At 33.0% G+C, this 15,992-nt stretch overlaps 1 long non-coding RNA gene across 1 annotated transcript; it reads right to left on the reverse strand.

Annotated features, from left to right (window-relative positions):
* Window positions 1-10,847: 10,847 nt before the first annotated feature.
* On the reverse strand, window positions 10,848-13,159 carry LOC134235339 (uncharacterized). The gene is made up of 2 exons (XR_009985386.1): window positions 13,115-13,159; window positions 10,848-11,939 (listed from the first exon to the last, which is right to left on the reverse strand). It is a non-coding gene; the product is annotated as an uncharacterized LOC134235339 (long non-coding RNA).
* Window positions 13,160-15,992: the final 2,833 nt, after the last annotated feature.

A 15,992-nucleotide genomic window follows, 5' to 3' on the forward strand; every position in this document is an offset into this window, starting at 1 on the left:
AGCATTCTGTTTTGACAGAACATGTCCTCGCGTTTTAGAAGTAAACAACTTATATTTAGTTAAAGGGCACATTTAACGATGGCTGTGTTTGGGTAACCAATGATATGACAGCTTATATATTGATATCCTCCATTTTGAATATTTAACCGAGCGCATCCTAATTGCGCATGTGACGTCATTTTCTAAACATTTCTATTTGTCGATATATAAGTCGATCAAATTAACCGGAATTCTATTTTACGCTGATTAAGTCGATCCGATAATACGATAATCGGATATTACGATAAATTCCTCTTTTAGAATTTCATCGAAAATTTGACGGAAGACCCACTCGTTGCTCGCAACGAGATCGTATCTAGTTTTTTTTATTCTTTTTTTTTTTAAAAAATTTGTGCAGAGGATTTTCCGAGATGGCTCGTTCAATTTTATCCAAATTTTCATGGTTAATCATTGACATCTGAAGTTAATTCCGGCAAGTCCTTTTTTAAAATTCCTTTTCAGTCGGGAGTTATCGCCCTTTATCAAATTTAGAGGACCTCCGTGTCTGTCGCGTTACTCAAAAACGGCTCAAGGTAGAAAGCTGAAATTTTCAGGGATGATAGAGGACATGTTGCCATGTTACCTGGGTATATTTTTTCCCGATAGTGCCTAGTATGGAAGCTCGGTAGGGGTAAAATTTAGGACTCGAATCATGACTGATTTTTAAAGATTTTTGCATCATATCTTTTAAAGTATAATTATTTTGTTATAACATATTAAACAAAATTTGTGCAGAATGACAAGACCCTTTAAACTGATATCAAAAAAAGTGCTGACTCATCACATTAGGGCCCAAAAAAGGGGCTAAAAGTCTTTTTTTCATAAAATAAATGATCAATATTTTGCTATACAATATTGAAGCAAAAATATTAATCTCAACAATCTACAACTGTATATTATGATTTTAATTTCATATGCTACATAATAAGGGGCCAAAAGGGGCCAAAAGAAAATCTGTACCGCTTTATATCTCAAAAGTGGGACGTGTGGTGACGCAGATATTGAACAAAAGATGTTCAAAATAATGTTCTGAACAATATGCATCATTTAAATTTTTGCTTAACGTCCCCATTTAGGAGTTGAAGGGCTCGCCCCTAAATATTTCTTTTGCTAATAGCTCAAAAATGAAATAGAATTTCTGAACAATTGTCGAACAAAAAATGTTCAAAATCTTAAGATCTTTAAGATGAGATCGAAAAAAAGGGCTGAGCGCTCGATTGTAAGAACCGGGGCCAAAAGTCTTCAATCGATTACTTTTTATCAGTTAATATTTTGTCATACATTACTGAAGCAAAGATGTTTATCTCAACCATCTACAACTATATATTATGATTTTCATGTCGCATGGTACATAATTAGGGGCCACAAGGGGCCAGAATGCTAAATCTTTGATGCTTTATATCTCAAAGGGGAGAAATATTTTGATAAGCAATGTTGAACAAAAGATGTTCAAAATAATGTTTTGAACAGTATGCAACCTTTTATTTTTTGCTAAACGTCCCTATTAAGGAGTTGAAGGGTTGGCCCCTAAATATTTCTTTTGCTAATAGCTCAAAAACGAAAAAGAATCTCTGAATAGTTATTGAACACAAAGTGTTTAAAATCCTAAAAGCTTGAAGATGAAATCAAGAAAAAAGGGCTGGGCACTCGAATCCGGGGTCAAGAGGGGCCAAAAGTCTTCAATCGATAACTCTTTATCAGTTAATATTTTGCAATACATTACTGAAGCAAAGATGGTTATCTCAACCATCTACAACTATATATTATGATTTTCATTTCGCATGGTAAATAATTAGGGGCCACAAGGGGCCACATTGCTTAATCTTTGATGATTTATATCTCGAAAGGGAGAAATATTTTGATAAGCAATATTGAACAAAAGATGTTCAAAATAATGTCCTAAATAAAATGCAACCTTTCATATTTTGCTAAACGTCCCCATTAAGGAGTTGAAGGGCTGGCCCCTAAATATTTCTTTTGCTAATAGCTCAAAAACGAAAAAGGATTTCTGAACATTCGTTAAACACAAAATGTTCAAAATCTTAAGATCTTTAAGATGAGATCAAGAAAAAGGGACTGGGCACTCTAATTAGGGGCCAAGAGGGGTCAAAAGTCTTCAATCGATAATCCTCATCAGTTAATATTTTGTAATACATTACTGAAGCAAAGATGTTTATCTCTACCATCTACAACTATATATTATGATTTTCATGTCGCATGGTACAAAATTAGGGGCCACAAGGGGCCAGAATGCCAAATGTTTGACGTTTTAAATCTCGAGAGTAAGAAATATTTTGATAAGTAATATTGAACAAAAAATGTTCAAAATCATGTTCTGAACAATATGCAACCTTTCATTTTTCGCTAAACGTCCCCATTAAGGAGTTACAGGATTGGCCCCTTAATATTTCTTTTGATAATATCTCAAAAACGAAAAAGAATTTCTGAATAGTTGTCGAACACAAAATGTTCAAAATCTTAAGAGCTTTAAGATGATTTGAATTAAAGGGGCTAATTCCCAAAAATAGGGGGCGTAAGAGGCAAAAGGCCAATATTTTAAAGTCTTTAATGTTCAATGTATTTTTACAGATTGTGGTAAATCATTATTTTGTAATGAAAATCGCAATCAAACTCTCATCTCATCTCATCAAGAATTGGACGGAAGACCCACTCGTTGCTCGCAACGAGATCGTATCTAGTTATTATTATTATTGTTTTTTTTCTTACCGATTTTGTGCACGCGAATTCTCAAAAACGGCTCTCTCGATTTTCATGAAACTTTCAGGACTGATAGAGCATGAAAAAAACTAGAACTATTTTTTTTGGTTTTGATGACGTCACTTCCGGTTTTGAGATTTCCGCGTTTTAGTGATTTTCAGAGGGTCACTTTGTCCGGCAGTTATCTGAAAAACCACCCATGCAGAAGCAAGAATTTTTCAGTGATGCCGGAGCAACCTTTGGAGAAGTGAATTTCGTATATCACAACCACCGGAAGTACGAAGCGCCGACGCTCGCTATGGCCCAAAAATAGTCCTTTCAAGAATTTCAAAATTTTTAACACTTTTTCTACGATAACTTTTTACCTAGAAATATTTTGTTAAAACATGTAGAACAAAAAAAGTATAGAATTCGGAGATCTTTCGAATGATACCTCAAAAAAGGGCTCGCCCCTTAATTCAGGGGCCGAGAGGGGCCGAACGTTTTTCCTTTATATCTCCAAAAGTATTTAGAATTTGTAATACGTCAAAGAAGCAAAGTTGGTCAAAATGACAAGCTTAATCTACTGGCGTCGTCAAAATACGTCCGTTGTCGTCACTTCCGGTCAAACCGGAAGTAGTCGAAAAACACATTTTTTTGCCGTTCTTGACAAGTGTTTGGGTTACATATGTCTCTGGAAGCATAAAAAGTAATTTTTCCGTGCGTCGTCGTCACTTCCGGTCAAACCGGAAGTTGCAAAAATGGCTTATTTTAAAGGTTTTGATGCAAAATTGAAATTACAAAGTCACTGGAGACTACTTAGCTCATTGCTTTCTTTTGTTCCGTCACTTCCGGTCAAAACCGGACGGAAGACCTATTCGTTGCTTTGCAACGAGCTTTGCTCTAGTCTTATGATTATTATTCTTACCGATTTTGGGCACGCGATTTCTCGAAAACGCGTCGATGGATTTTCATGAAACTTTCAGCATTGATGCCAAATGATATGAACTTAAGGCGTTTAATTTGATGACGTCACTTCCGGTTCGGAGTTTTTCACGATTTAGTGAGTTTTAGAGGGTCATTTTGTCCGGCAGTTTTCTCAAAAAGCACTCAAAGCAGAAGCATGGAATTTTCAGTGCTGATTGAGCAACCTTTGGAGATATGTATTTGATATATCTCAACCACCGGAAGTACGAAACGCCGACGCTGCCTATGGACCGAAAACAGTCCTAATAAGAATTTCAAAATTTTTAACACCTTTTTTACGATAACTTTTTATCTAGAAATATTTTGTTAAAGCACGTAGAACAAAAGAAGTGTAAAATTAAAAAAATCTTTCAAATGATTTCTCGAAAAAAGGGCTGGCCCCTAAAATTAAGGGCCAAGGGGGGCCGAAAGTTTTTCCTTTATATCTCAAAAAGTATTGAGAATTTGTAATACCTCAAAGAAGCAAAGTTGTTCAAAATGTCAAGATAAATCTATTGTATTCAAAATAATACGTCCGGGCGTCGTCACTTCCGGCCAAACCGGGAATTAGTCGAAAAACTATTTTTGCCATTCTTGACAAGTTTTGGGGTAACATATGTCACTGGAAGCCTTAAACTTTATTTTCCGTCCGTTGTTGTCACTTCCGGTTTAACCGGAAATAGCAAAAATTGCTTATTACTGTATTAATCAACATAGCTTTAGATGATTCAAACCATTTTAAAGCGCCATTTCTTATTTATGTTAAAAATTAAAGCTACTTCCGGTCAAACAGGACGGAAGACCTACTCGTTGCTTTGCAACGAGCTCGGCTCTAGTTCTTATTATTTTTTTTTCTTACCGATTTTGTGCACGCGATTTCTCGAAAACGGCTGGTTAGATTTTTATGAAACTTTCAGTTCTGATAGAACATATAAAAATCTCGATACCCTTTTTTTATTTTGATGACGTCACTTCCGGTTCGGAGATTTTTGCAGTTTTGTGATTTTTAAGGGTCAGTTTGTCCGTCGTTCTTCTTAAAAATCGCTCATCACAGGAAGATGAAACCTTTTCAGGAAGATAGAGCAACATATGTAGATTTGCATTGTGTTGTTAACTTTCACCGGATGTACTGCACGTTAACGCTCGGTATGGACTGAAAAAGTCATATTGAGCGTTTCAAAATTTCTTACACTTTTTCTATTATATCATTTTACTTGTAAATATTTTGTTAAAACATATAGAACAAAAGTTGTGAAGAATTCTGAGATCTTTCAATTAATATCTCGAAAAAAGGGCTGACCCCTAAAATAAGGGATCTAGAGGGGCCAAAAGTTTTTAATTTATTTCTCAAAAAAGTATTGAGAATTTGTAATACGTCAAAGAAGCAAAGTTGTTCAAAATGTTAAGTTTAATCTATTTGTGTCGTCAAAATACGTCTAACGTCAACACTTTCGGTCAAACCGGAAGTAGTCAAAAACGTGTATTTTTGCCGTTCTTGTCAAGTTTTTGGGTAACATATGTCTCTGGAAACATAAAAATTAATTTTCCGTCCGTCGTCATCACTTCCGGTTAAACCCGAAGTAGCAAAAATTTGCATATTTTTGCATTAATTAACATAGATTTAGAGGATTCAAACCAATTTAGGCGTTATTTCTCATTTTTGTTAAAAATGAAAGCTACTTCCGGTCAAACAGGACGGAAGACCTACTCGTTGCTTTGCAACGAGCTCGGCTCTAGTTATTATTATTTTTTTCTGTCGATATTTTGTGCAGACGATTTCTCAGAGATGCTTGGACAGATTTATTTGAAATTTTCATGGATGATGTATCATGATGTGAAGTTAATACGTTTTTTTTAATTTTTCGAAATTCACTTCCGGTCGTGAATTATCGGCCTTTATTTGGACTTTTAGTGACCATTTTGTCCGGACAAAAACTCGAAAACAGCAAAAGATAGAGTAACGAAACTTTTAGCGAATATAGTCGACACGTTGTAGTTTTGTACCTATATTTTCAAATCTTCTGGAAGTGCCTAGTATGGAAGCTCGTTAAGGGTAGAAGTTTAGGACACGAATCAAGAGTGTTTTTTCGAGACATTTTGAATCATATCTTTTAAAGTATAACTAATTTCTGAAAACATACTGAACAACATTCGTGCAGATTTGCAAGATCTTTAGTATGGTACCAAGAAAAAAGCGCTGACTCATCACATTAGGGACAAAAAGGGCCAAAAGTCTTTAATCAATTACTCTTTAACAGTCAATATTTTGTTATACATTACTGAAGCAAAAATGTTTATCTTAACGATGTACAACTGAATATAATGATTTTCATGTCGTATAGTACATAATTAGGGACCAAAAGGGGCCAGAATGCAAAATCTTTGAGGCTAAATATCTCGAAAGTGAGAAATATTTTGATAAGTAATATTGAACAGAAGATGTTGTAAATAATGTTCTAAACAATATGCAACATTTCATTTTTCGCTAAACGTCCCCATAAAGGAGTTGAAGGGTTGGCCCCTAAATATTTCTTTTGCAAATAACTCGAAAACGAAAAGGAATCTCTGAATAGTTGTTGAACAAAAAGTGTTTAAAATCCTAAGAGCTTAATGATAAAAGCAAGAAAAAGGGGCTAGGCATTCAAATTAGAGGCCAAGAGGGGCCAAAAAGTCTTCAATCGATAACTCTTTTGCAGTTAATATTTTGCAATACATTACTGAAGCAAAGATGTTTATCTAAACCATCTACAACTATAAATTATTATTTTCATGTCGTATTGTACATAATTAGGGGTCACAAGGGGCCAGAATGCTCAATCTTTGACGCTTTATATCTCGAAAGTGAGAAATATTTTGATAAGTAATATTGAAAAGAAGATGTTCAAAGTCATCTTCTGAACAATATGCAACCTTTCATTTTTTGCTAAACGTCCCCATTAAGGAGTTGAAGGGTTGGCCGCTAAATGTTCCTTTTGCAAATAACTCGAAAACGAAACCGAATCTCTAAATAGTTATTGAACAAAAAGTGTTCAAAATTCTAAGAGCTTTAATATTAAATCAAGAAAAAGGGGCTGGGTGCTTAAATTAGGGGCGTAAAGGGGCCAAAGGTCTTCAATCGATAACTTTTTAGTTGTTAATATTTTGTAATACATTACTGAAGCAAAAATGTTTATCTGAACCATCTACAACTATATATTATGAGTTTCATGTCGTATGGTACATAATTAAGGGCCAAAAGGGGCCAAAATACTAAATCTTTGATGCTTTATAGCTCAAAAGTGGGAAATATTTTGATAAGTAATATTGCTCAAAAATTGTTTAAAATCATTTTTTGAACAATATACAACCTTTCATTTTTCGCTAAACGTCCCAATTAAGGAGTTAAAGGGTCGGCACCTAAATGACTCTTTAGCAAAAAACTCGAAAACGAAAAAGAATCTCTGAATAGTTGTTGAACAAAAGGTGTTTAAAATTCTGAGAGCATTAAGATGAAATCAAGAAAAAGGGACTGGGAACTCAAATTAAGGGCCAAGAGGGGCCAAAAGTCTTTAATCGATAACTCTTAAGCAGTCAATATTTTGTTATACATTACTGAAGCAAAAATGTTTATCTCAACAATCTACAACTATATAATATGATTTGAATGTCCTATGGTGCATAATAAGGGGCCAATAGGGGCCAAAATGCTAAATCTTAGACGCTTTATATCTCAAAAGTGGGAAATATTTTGATAAGTAATATTGAACAAAAGATGTTCAAAATAATGTTGTAAGCAATATGCAATCTTTCATTTACCGCTTAACGTCCCCATTAGGGAGCTGAAGGGTTGGCCCCTAAATATTTCTTTTGCAAATAACTCGAAAACGAAAAAGAATATCTAAATAGTTGTTGAACAAAAAGTGATCAAAATCCTGAGAGCTTTAAGATGATATGAAGAAAAAGGGCCAAATTCTAATATTAGGGGCCGTGAGGGTCCAAAAGTTGAACTTTAATGTCTTTAATGTTTAATGTCTGTTTACAGATTATGGAGGCAAAATCGTTCTTCACAATTTTCATCATTATTTTAGAATGAAAATCTCAAACAAAATCTTATTTCATCTTATCAAGAATCAGACGGAAGACCCACTCGTTGCTCGCAACGAGATCGTAGCTAGTTATTATTATTATTTTTAAGGTCTTCCGTCTCCAACGGAAGACCTCATTGTTTTCGTTCGGTTTCTTTTTCCCTTTCATTATTCCAATCGATTTTGTGCACGCAAGTTCTCAGAAACGACTCGTCCAAATTTCACGAAACTTTCAGATCTGGTAGGTATTGATCTGAACTTTATTGGAAATTTTTTTGATTGATGACGTCACTTCTTATCTCGAGATATTTAGGATTTTCTGATTTTCAGAGGGTCCTATTTTTTGATAAGTAATATTGAACAAAAGATGTTCAAAAATAATGTTCTAAACAATATGCAATCTTTCATTTACCGCTTAACGTCCCCATTAGGGAGTTGAAGGGTTGGCCCCTAAATATTTCTTTTGCAAATAACTCGAAAACGAAAAGGAATATCTAAATAGTTGTTGAACAAAAATTGATCAAAATCCTGAGAGCTTGAAGATGATATGAAGAAAAAGGGCCAAATTCTAATATTAGGGGCCTTGAGGGTCCAAAAGTTAAACTTTAATGTCTTTAATGTTTAATGTCTGTTTACAGATTATGGAGGCAAATCGTTCTTCACAATTTTCATCATTATTTTAGAATGAAAATCTCAATCAAAACCTTATTTCATCTTATCAAGAATCGCACGGAAGACCCACTCGTTGCTCGCAACGAGATCGTATCTAGTTATTATTATTACATTGTATTTTTAAGGTCTTCCGTCTCCAACGGAAGACCTCATTGTTTTGGTTCGGTTTCTTTTTTCCCTTTTATTATTCCAATCGATTTTGTGCACGCAAGTTCTCAGAAAACGACTCGTCCAAATTTCACGAAACTTTCAGATCTGGTAGGTATTGATCTGAACTTTATTGGAAATTTTTTTGATTGATGACGTCACTTCTTGTCGAGATATTTAGGATTTTCTGATTTTCAGAGGGTCCTATTTTGATAAGTAATATTGAACAAAAGATGTTCAAAATAATGTTCTAAACAATATGCAATCTTTCATTTACCGCTTAACGTCCCCATTAGGGAGTTGAAGGGTTGGCCCCTAAATATTTCTTTTGCAATTAACTCGAAAACGAAAAAGAATATCTAAATAGTTGTTGAACAAAAATTGATCAAAATCCTGAGAGCTTTAAGATGATATGAAGAAAAAGGGCCAAATTCTAATATTAGGGGCCGTGAGGGTCCAAAAGTTAGACTTTAATGTCTTTAATGTTTAATGTCTGTTTACAGATTATGGAGGCAAAATCGTTCTTCACAATTTTCATCATTATTTTAGAATGAAAATCTCAAACAAAATCTTATTTCATCTTATCAAGAATCAGACGGAAGACCCACTCGTTGCTCGCAACGAGATCGTATCTAGTTATTATTATTACATTGTATTTTTAAGGTCTTCCGTCTCCAACGGAAGACCTCATTGTTTTCGTTCTAGTTTCTTTTTCCCTTTTATTATTCCAATCGATTGTGTGCACGCAAGTTCTCAGAAACGACTCGTCCAAATTTCACGAAACTTTCAGATCTGGTAGGTATTGATCTGAACTTTATGGGAATTTTTTTTGATTGATGACGTTACTTCTTATCTCGAGATATTTAGGATTTTCTGATTTTCAGAGGGTCGGCTTGTCCAGGAAACTCCTCCGAAACGACTCAAGATATCGACTTAAGATTTTCAGTGAAAGGAAGGCTTGGTGAGTTGTAATTGGGTCTCCAAATCTTTCTAGCACAAAAGGCGCCGGAGCTCGGTAGGGCCCAAATAAACGTCTCAGAAATATCTCACAAAATGTGACACATGTTGTAACATATCTTCATACCTGTTTATAATTTGTTAAAGCATATTGAAGAAAAAATGTGCAAAATTACTAGAACTTTCATTTGATACCAATAAAATGGGGCTGACCCCTTAAATTAGGGACTCAGAGGGGCCAAAATTCTTTTATCTATAACTCTCTTATGATTGATATTTTGTTATATATTACTGAAGCAAAAGTAGTCATCTTAACAGTTTGCAACAATATTTGATAAAATTTTGATCATATGTTACGTAATTAGGGGGTCACAAGGGGCCAGAATGTCAAATCTTTGACGCTTTATATCTCTAAATGGGGGAATATTTTGATAAGCAATATTGAACAAAAGATAGTCAGAATAATGTTCTAAACAATATTCATACTTTGAACTTTTGTAAAACGGCCCCATTAAGGACTTGTAGGGGTGGCCCCCAAATATTTCCATTCACCATATCTCTACAATGAAAAGAAATCTCTGAAAAGATTCGAGACAAAAAAAAAAAAAACAACGGGTTGACAGAACCTCAATTTCCACGTGGCCCTCTGCATAACATTTGATCAAGATTAATGTTTCGTCTATTTTATTCAATCTTTCATTAAAAGTAAATCTTAAATTAATATACTTTTTTCTAATAAATGACATATCACTTTTTAAAAATGACTGAGTCTATTTAAAAATATATTAAACACTAGCTACGATTCTGACATTTTGCCGCTAACTGCTATGCAGTGACATCCACGCTTCACATTCATGCTGATTAGTTTTGTCAACTGTCATTGGATGGATATATTTACCTTAGCCAATGACAAATCACGTTTTGAAAGACTTGTAAATTTTTTGTTGACATTTCTTTTATTTTTTCAGTGAGTATAATGAGCTATCGAAGGGAGAAACAAAAAATAAAACTTGAAGAAGAGACTTTTATTTTTATTTCATTTTAGCCCAAATTAAGGTCAGCGCTCCTGTAAAACAGCATATAAAAAAATGATGGCCTAAGTTTTTAACGGTCAGGATTAGGGTTTCATCCTTCAAAAAAATCAACTTCAATGATAATTTCTAAATAAATGACATATGATAGGGTGTTCATATTAGACGCAATATGTCATAAAAAATAACATCTCACTCACAAAGACACCGAAAGCGGGGCACCACAATTCTTTGAATTTGCTTGTATGTATTTAACATAAAAATACACTGAATGTATTCAACTAACATTTTTAATAAAAATAAATTAAACTTGACAAAAATAACAATAAGGGATTTCAGTTTGCATAAACAAATTCCAGAACTCCCATTACCCACCTATACTTTTTCCAAAAAGATCATAGAAGTTTAACATCACACCACTCATGCCTTATACCCTACATTTACTCATAATAAGATAGTGTTTATCATCCTCACAATGTCATAAAAATGACCTAAGAATCAAAGAATTAGTTATTCTAGTACATGTTTGTCTGGAAAGGTTTTGTAATTACACTGTATTACAAAAAATAACACGTACTTATATATAGTCATGTTAATTATTAACAAAGTTCAATATGCAAATAAACACACTGCATAATAAACTATAGTTGTTACTATTATCTGAGAAACATTTTGTGATGCATTATGCATTTTACATCAGTATATTAATTTTGATAACAATTAATCATATGATAATAACAAATCATTTCATTTGTCAAAGTACATAATTCATCTTTCAATATTTACAACCGAACTTATTAAACTCATGCAATGAATCTAATATGTTTTTGGGATGTACAATATACTATATTTTAATTTCTCAATTATTTTACAGATGTTAAGAAATCACAATTTAAACATAAAAAAAAATAGATACATAAAAATCCCTATTTACTATTAATTAATAACAATATATACACAGCCTTCCACTATATTGTTGAAAACAATAATGGGAGTCTAATGCAGTGAATATCATAACCTGCAGATTGATTGATTGATTGTATATTGTTTAACGTCCCTCTTGAAAATTTTCATTCATATGGAGACACCTATAATCTGCAGAATGTTCACTCTCAATAAACCAATGTCACAATTCATGTCACTTTTCCGTTGCACTCATTTCACTTTCTGTTGAGCCATCCATTACTCAGGTTGCACAGCTGCATCCTCAAGGTAGTCAGCCCAGTCTTGAATAGGTCTTGCAAAGTTCGTGTGTCTTTTATAGCCAAGAAATCACAATACTGAGGCCACATGGGCATGACACTGACAATACCAACAAGTAACAGCTCCAGTAACAGGATATTGTTTTGGACCATCTCCAGGCATCCTACAATTAAAATATAAATATCAAAATTAAATTACTAGTACTATATATATTATGTATGCACATTTTGTCTATAACTATGGAATGAGGCGGGTTACTTGTACAGTGTATATACATTTGCATAAGATTTTCTTTATATATGAGAAAAAAGAGAATAATTTATTAATATCACCAGGTATAATATAAAATTATTTCATTCATGAAATCAATTTAAATAGCAGTTTTATTGATTTACCTATTTGAGTTTAATGAATAAAATCTGAGGCAAGGACATTATTAGGTACTTTAAATTAAAACAAAAAAAGATGAACCTTGTAATGACAAACATTTCTTTTTCATTTAAATGGTGATTTAAATGAATTTATAATATTCCAAGGTAATCTAATTATTTTTTTTTAAATACTTGCAATAGTTAAATTTTACATTAATAATATTGTAATTAAGAAGTTAAAAAACAACAAAAATACATTGTTCCCACAAGAAAAATAGAAAGAATTTATATTGTTTATTCTGCAAAAAACATTAATTAGATTTAGTGATGTTAGGCTTTTTTTAAGAAGCAATTTTTTTTTATTTCTTTAACGGTTTAACATATGGAAAAGAAAAAAAACTCAGCATTTTTTTTTTTATTTTTGACTGTTATACACACCATACATTTACACAAAGTACACAGGTTCCAGGGTAAGGTCTTTTATATTGAACTTGAATACACAAACGCTAGACTCGGTTGTATTTGTACTCAGACAGAAAAATATGTTATAAACCTAGAAATGTAGTATATTTATATTTTAATGCCGTATATGTAAAGATTTTCACAACTGATAAAACGCGGCTAATCATGCAGATCAACCGGCCGATCCAGGCCGGGTTCATGAATCATAAATATTAGGGCCTAAATGAAAAAGAATCGATGATTAAGTCATTTTTTTTTATAATCTATTTTTTTCTTTGAAAGAAGATAGCATGTTGTGTTCCTGTTTGATATATTTTAGATACACATTTTCTATTTTCAACTGTTTGACATGCATGTGATGATTACCGTCCCCCCGACAGCTGCCCGAGTTCATGGAGTTAGCGGAGTATGTCGAATCTTCTATCATTTATAAGTATAGGAGGGGATTTAATTTTGAACAGTGCATGTAAAATTACAATTGCTCTGATTTTCAATTCATCCCTACCTGTTAAATGGTTAGAACTTCGGAAAATCTACTGTCACATTTTCTGTTTCCTCCAACTTTTTTCACCTGTTGTTTACGTCTGAATATAAAAACCGAAACCGGAAGCGATCAAAATCGGCCTAAAAAAACATCGTTTTATATATTTTTCATGGTGGCCGCATGCAAACAACAGAATGATACTTGGGAAATAATTTATTATTGTGCCATTTTAAACAATCTATTAAATTTTTATCGTGTTGTTTGCGTGCGGCCATATCTAAATCTTGTTTTGAATGTGAGAATTTGATGGAAATTTCTCAATTCCGAAAAAATCACACAACTTCACATCGTGATAACTCAACTACAAGTCAAATGTTGAAAATTTTATTGCTATTTACATCAAACTGGACATCTCTTTATATGAAAAATAAACCAGCTTAAGGATAGCACTGGTATAAAATTTTTTTTTAAAAATTGGGCAGCTCATATATGCTTACTGCCCCTGATTCTTTTGTCAATTCGAGATCTAAAGAACTACAAAAGATATTAACTGGAGACTTGTTGGAGAACATAGGGCATGATTTCTAGATATGCGGAATGTCCTTTTTGTGTTTCGTCAGTACTTCCGGTCGCTACCGGAAGCGAAATAAAAGAGTCAAAATTTTCAACATTTTTTTGTTTTTTCATTTTTTTCTTTGATTTCAATAGGGGTGATAGAGACTCTTTACAGAATGCGAAATGTGTAATTTGTTTTAGAACTGAAAAAGCCAAACTCGAGAAATTCGCATTTAAAAAATTGAAGCGTCGTTCCCGATGGTTACGGTTAACACGTTGGATTTTCACGCGGGCGACCCGGGTTCGATCCCCGTGTGACCGATATTTTTTTATAACTTTTTTCAGCTAGATTTTCGTTTTTTATTTCAGAATCGGACGGAAGACCTCTCGTTGCTCGCAACGAGATCGTTTCTAGTTATTATTATTATTATATTTTAAATTAATGAAAATAAATAAATATGTGAAATAAATTAAATTGAATTTGAAAAAATAATCCATCTTCTATTTATAAAAAAAGAAGGGGGGGGGGACACTTCAAGAAAGGAAGATACTGGCTCAGAAATGATTTTTATAAGTAAAAAGATATTAAAGGTACTTGGACACAGATTTGAAGTTAAAATTTTCATCATAATATCACGAATTATATATTCTAATAGCATTTCACACAAAAATTAATTAGAAATCTAATTTCATTTAAAAGTTATTAAAACTTAAAATTTTTTGGCGGGTTTGATTGACACATCCTGGCACTTTCACATATTTAACTTTATTCTTAATCCTTCAGAAAAGTGGCAATATTGTTGTGTATTAATGAGAAATATTAAAACTTTAATCCAGAAAAATCATTTTATTCAGAGTAGAAATGTTAGAAAACAAAACACCTTCACAAGTATCGTCATTCCGAGCTAAGTCGTGTGTGCAGATCGATCACACTCGTGTTATGTACACAGTTTTTGTAAACAAGGCACGAGCTCTGTTTTTATTTATGTTTAGATTTCACCGGGTGCGTTCTGAATCGTCACAGTCTGCTTACCACAACTGCACGGACTGAGATTATATTATGTGTTTGTTTTGCCTTCGAACATGTCTACTCTGAATTTTCTGAATTATAGTATCAATATTTGCATTTATACACAACAAGATTGCCACTTTTCCTAAGTATTAAAAGTAAAATTAAAATTTGTGAAAGTATAAGGACGTGTGAATCAAACCCGCCAAAAAAATTAAAGTTTTAATAACTTTTAAATGACATAAGATTTTTAAGTAATTTTTGTGTAAAATGCTATTAAAATATATACTTCGTAATATTATAGAGAAAAAACAGAAAATATTAACTTCAAATATGTGTCCAAGTACCTTTAAATATCTGCTTTTAAGAACTCAGGGGGAAACTTACTTCCAGAGACGCCTTCCTCTGCATCCGCTCATAAATATATTGGAACATTCTGTACTGCTAATATTACAAAAAAGAAAAGAGCGAAATGCATAAGATGGTCGGAATTCACGACATCTTACATGTAACTTAGGATACGCCTTAGATGCTTTCGTCTTACACCCTAAGACCCTATATGACGTATCCTAAGATATTCGTATGATATATCTTAGGAAGTATCCTAATACATGTACACGTCTTATGACACATCTTAGGAAATTTTCATAAGCATGCCTGCTGTTGTCTAATTTAGCATTACTTGACAGTTCTAAGAAATGTATTATAGGATTAAACGTTCTTCTTTCAGAATTTATCGATGTGTAAATTCTGCCTTTTTACTCACAAAATGAATAAAAGTGCGAAGCACTTTTATGTTAAGTTTGTGAGTAAACAGACAGAGTTTACACATCGATAAATTCTGAAAAAAAGAACGCTTAATTCTTATAATTGCAATAACGAATTTTTAAAATTATCAAAATTATTTCTCTTTGAGACCGCCATACATTCCGTTATTTTGTACGGCGTAGGAATACTTAATGCCGCAAAGAAACGAATACAAGATGAATATCGATAAAATCCAACTTAAATTGTCATAACAATCAATAAATAAACTTATAAAAAGTGATTGAATGTTGTTTAAGTCAACAAATATCGTAAATACACGTATTTTCCAGAATAATGCGTACTTGACCATGGCCCTGTTGACATGGTTCGTTCAAAGATTTTGGGAGAATATGGGAGCTGTAGGATGTAAATATTAGAATTTGATGCTGATAAGGCAAGAGTCTGAGGTACGTTTCTTTTCCCTATCACAAAGATACCAACTGAGCTGAAATGGAACGTCGAGAAAATGACAGCATGATCAACCATTTTTGTTTAAATTCACACATGTGATCTGACAATGACATAAAC

This window comes from Saccostrea cucullata, unplaced genomic scaffold, assembly GCF_032062105.1.
Source record: "Saccostrea cucullata isolate Sc308-1 unplaced genomic scaffold, CSIRO_AGI_Scuc_v1 ctg3473, whole genome shotgun sequence".
Lineage (NCBI taxonomy): Eukaryota > Metazoa > Mollusca > Bivalvia > Ostreida > Ostreidae > Saccostrea > Saccostrea cuccullata.